The sequence below is a fragment of the Saimiri boliviensis genome, chromosome 18, assembly GCF_048565385.1.
Source record: "Saimiri boliviensis isolate mSaiBol1 chromosome 18, mSaiBol1.pri, whole genome shotgun sequence".
NCBI classification, from domain to species: domain Eukaryota; kingdom Metazoa; phylum Chordata; class Mammalia; order Primates; family Cebidae; genus Saimiri; species Saimiri boliviensis.
The window spans coordinates 30,094,416-30,099,353 of record NC_133466.1 but is presented as its reverse complement, the minus strand read 5'-3'; positions in this window follow the sequence as shown (position 1 = coordinate 30,099,353).

Genomic DNA, 4,938 nt, shown 5'->3' with positions numbered 1-4,938 from the left:
GTGGGAGGGGATTCCATAGAGCTGGAAATCCGGCATGGGTGAAGGAGCAGGGGAATTTATCCTGGGAGAAATTCCCACCTTCCCAAGTTCCTCTGACCAATGAAAGGAGTTCCTTTAAACATTCAGTGGGCTGATTGACTCTTAGTTTCTTCCCATGCCGGTGTAATTCAAACATAAACCGTTAAATCTCCTGGATGGAGAGAGAGGGGAGGGGAGCACGGCACTGGGAAATTTTTGTCCTTAAAACTGTGGCCCCTCGTGGACCCGGAAAGAGAACACATTCCCTCATGATCTTCAGTTTTTTTCCTCTGTAACATGGAAATAATAATAGTATCTGTCTAAGAGTGGTTGAAAGAATTAAATGCATTATTTTATATAAAGTAAAACAATGCAAACATTATATAAGCACTGGTTATTATTTTATAAAAATTTATGGTTATGTTATTAATAATAATTGGTAAAACAAAATCATTATTTGTTTCTACTATGGTCTGAATATTTGTTTCCCTGCCAAATTCATACGCTGAAATCCTAATACGCAAGGTAACCATATTAGGAGGAGGGGCTTTGGGGAGGGGATTAGGTCATGAGGCTGGAGCCGTCACAAATGGGATTAGTGCCTTTATGCTGTAGGCCCAAGGGAGTTTGTGTGTGCCTTCCGCCATGTGAGGACACAGCTAGAAGGCTTTATCTCTGAACCACAAAGCAGGCATTCACTGGACATTGAATCTACTGGTGCCTTGATCTTGGACTTTTCAGTCTCCAGAAGTGTGAGAAAAAAATTTCCACTATTTATAAGGAACCTCATTTATGGCATTTTGTTATGGCAGCAAGAACAGACTAAGACAATTTCTATGCCTGTTCTCCACATTAGTTCATGAACTACCTGAAGCCAAGGACCTCAGCATTATTATAACAATTGTATAATACGTAATTGTTTAATGAATAAATGAATATTATATAATTCTTTTGTATCCTTGGCACAATACCTCATAGAATCTGTATCAGAGCATATCTTCAGAAAGGGAAACTTCATAGCTTGCAAGATGAGCTTTTAGGGAGTGGCGTGGTAGGAAGGGTGGGTGTGCTCCCATGTATGGTGCTGAACATCAAGAAGGCACACTGCTACTGTTGTTGAATGTAGCAGAAACCAGTTATTTACAACTTTTTCTCTTTTCCAGCAGACACCCTACCTCTTCAGCACAGCTAGGTGCTGCAGTAGAGTGGAGGGTGAGGCAGCAGCCCCAGCCATAGGCAGTCAGTGAAACATTATTAGAATAAACTAGTCATGATTGTCCCATTCCCCTCTGCATTAGTCCATCCTCACACTGCTATAAAAAACTACCTGAAACTGGGTAATTTATATAGAAAAGAGGTTTAAATGGCTCACTGTTGCATAGTATGCATAGGAAGCATGGCTGGGAAGGCCTCAGAAAACTTACAATCATGGCAGAAGGTGAAGAGGAAGCTGGCATCTCCTGCGTGGCTGGAGGAGGAGTAAGAAAGCACAGGTGGGCCGGGTGCGGTGGCTCACACCTGTAATCCCAGCACTTTGGGAGGCCGAGGCGGGTGGATCACGAGGTCAAGAGATCAAGACCATCCCGGTCAACATGGTGAAACTCCGTCTCTACTAAAAATACAAAAAATTAGCTGGGCATGGTGGCGCGTACCTGTAATCCCAGCTACTCAGGAGGCTGAGGCAGGAGAATTGCCAGAACCCAGGAGGCGGAGGTTGCAGTGAGCCGAGATCGCGCCATTGCACTCCAGCCTGGGAAACAAGAGCAAAACTCCATCTCAAAAAAAAAAAAAAAAAAAAAAAAAAAAAGGAAAGAAAGAAAGCACAGGTGGGTCGGGTAGTACGGTGGCTCACGCCTGTAATCCCAGCAGTTTGGGAGGCCAAGGCAGGCAGATCACGAGGACAGGAGACTGAGAACATCATTGCCAGTGTGGTGAAACCCCATTTCTACTAAAATACAAAAAAATTAGCTGGGTGTGGTGGTTTGTGCTGGTAGTCCCATCTACTCAGGAGGCTGTGGCAGGGGAATCACTTGATCCCAGGAGGCAGAGGTTGCGTGAGCCAAGATTGCACCACTGCACTCCAGCCTGGTGACAGACTAAGGCTCCATCTCAAAAAAAAAGAGAAAGAGAGAAAGAAAAAGGAAAGAAAAAGGAAGGAAGGAAGGAAAGAAAAGAAAAGAAGGAAGGAAAAGGGGAAGTGCTACATACTTTTAAACAAGCAGATCTCGTGAGAACGCCATGACAACAGCAAGGGGAAGGCTGCCCCCATACTCCAGTCACCTTCCGCCAGGTCCCACCCAACACTCAGAATCAAAATTCAACATGAGGTTTGGGCGGGGATGCATAGCCAAACCATATCACCCTCAGCAGGAAAAATCATTACTAACAATTAACAATACAGTGAATCAAAGAGGGAAGAACTGTCAATCACCCAAAAGGATTTCATGTCACTACAATTATTAGGTTTCTGGCAAGAAGCTGTTAAAATAACGATATTAAAATGATAATAATGGCTCTGTAATCATTTACTCGGTAGATGCTGCTGTCATTAGGAAATTAAGATACGAAAAAATGGGAAAACTTATGGTTTTTTTGGCTAAGTCTGATGAGAAGGTGGATAGTTATGGAGAAGTCTGATTGGAAACAAAATACGATCTAATGGTAGTAAACTGAGGGGAGCTTAGCAAGGGCTGTTTCTCGTGGAGATTCTTCTCCGTGTCCCTGTGTCTTCACAGATACGAATGCTCTCTTCCTCCACATGGAGGGAGGCCACTTTCTAGATGAGAGTCTTATGATCTGCTTCAGGCGGAGGTCAGAAAATCCTTTCCAGCTTTTATAATCTGCTTCAGGGAAAGATTATGGGAAGGTGACAATGACCTTCCCCCTTCTGTGATCTCAATTTTTTTTACTTAAAATATTATAAGGTAGTGTAACTGTGTTGTGGGATGTAGGGTAGAGCAGAGAGGTGTCCCAAAGACGTTCCCAATTCCCTGATTGGAAGGGGGATGCACTCAGCTCCCTCCCTGTCTGCTTCTTGTCTGATGAGTCTGAGGTTCTTGGGCTGCCTTGCCCCAGGAATGGGGAAGAGGGTCCCGGCAGCATGATGAACTTACCATTCAAGTAAATATCGGACCCAAAGAGTTTAGCAGAAAGCAATTTATTAGGCAGAGAGAGAGAGAGAGAGAGAGAGAGAGAGAGAGAGAGAGAGAGAGAGAAGGCTCCCACTCTGCCATGAGAAGGGAATCTGAAGGGGATATCTGCACGATAGAGAAGAAAAGACAGCTCGCACACTGTTGTGGAAGGGGATTCCAGAGAAGGAAATCCGAGCAGGGAAGGTGCAGTGGAGTTTTAACTTTGAAGTTATTCCTGCCCCATTCATGTTCTTGTCAAATGAGAGGAGTTGTTTCAAACTTCCTCTGGAGTGATTGACCTTCAACTCTGAGGCTAGGTTGGCTGCCTGGGCCAGAACAGAGGCCCTTCCTCCCAGAGCTTTTCGGGGGGCTTTTTCAAACAAAGGAGGCCACCTGAAATTTTACCTAGCTGGAGCCTGGGAAAGTTAGACAAAGAACTGTAGGTTCCTGGATGAGGAGGTGGATGGAGGCATGGTGCTGGGAAGCTCTTGCCTTTGAAACCACACCCCTTGTGGACTTGGTTTTCCTTAACAAGGTCCCTCAGTACCCCCTCTGAACAGGAAAGTTCAGCTGCTGTTGGGACACGGGTGTCGATCACTCTTTAGCTACTTCCTGCTGAATTGGGGTGCAGAAGGGGTCCTGCAGTTGAGGTTTCCTCCAGAGGGGAGTCTTTCAGGGGTGCAGGTTGATCCAGAGGTCCGTGATAGAACTCATGAGCCAAGAACATGCAGGTCCCTTTTGCAGGATCTTTTGTGGGCTTATGGCTTTAATTCTAGAAGAAACAAATTAAACAAGAAGGTTAAATATGAGAAGCCCAGAGGCCAGCAATAATAGAATGGTTATAAACCAGCCTAGGAGAGGGTAAAGCCAGGACAGCCAGTTGTTAAACAAGCCCAGTGATTCTGTTTCTTGAAGATCTTTGGCCCTGTGTTTGATTTGGTCCCTGAGTTTTTAAAGTTTGTTTAAGGCAACACTCAATCGGTTTATAAAGTAGCAGCATTTTTTCCCTAGAAAGAGACAGGTTCCTTCTCTCTCTGCTGTTAACAGATTTAGGGCCCTTCTACTTTGAAGAACTGTGGCAACTAAAGAGTTAAACTGTTTCTACAGTGAGCTGCCTTTGCAGAGGGAATCAGCAACCTTTTTCATGTTATTATTTAACTCCTGAGATAGCTTATAGTAACTGAGTAGGGGTAGTAACGTCTTTAATGCCAGTGCCAAGTTCTATTTTTCCACACCCCACCCCCAACTATGAAAGGAATAATTGGGGTTCGAGGGTCTGGTTACGGATAGCAAAGTTAAGAGTGAGAGTCTTGTTAATGCCAGGATGTAAGTTAGACTTATGAGTAGTTACGTTTGTGGGGATTCCTTCGGAAGAGCAAACATAGATCCTCTAAAGGCTCACAGGTACATGAAGGGTCGTCTCCGGAAACTTCAGGCTGGGGAGTGGAGGGCCTATGATTTTCTTCAGGAGGTGCCCAAGACTTCAGCTGAGTGATGAGTCCACGAGTCAATTCCCACCACCTAAACTGCCACTGACAGAATGACCAAAAGTGGTCCTTCCCAAGATGGGCCTAGAGAGGGAGAGTCTGACGGGAGAGAATTAACAAGCACTAGGTCTCCAGGGAAAAACAACTCTTTCCCTTTTTCCCAGGGGTGTCCTTCAGGTAAAGGCCTAAGAGCCTGTTGGTACTTAGCCAAGGAGGTTATATCTTTTATTAGATCTGCTGTTTCCTTGTCTAATAATAGATCATTAGTAAGAAGGAGCTCCATAAAGCATTGTATAGGGGTT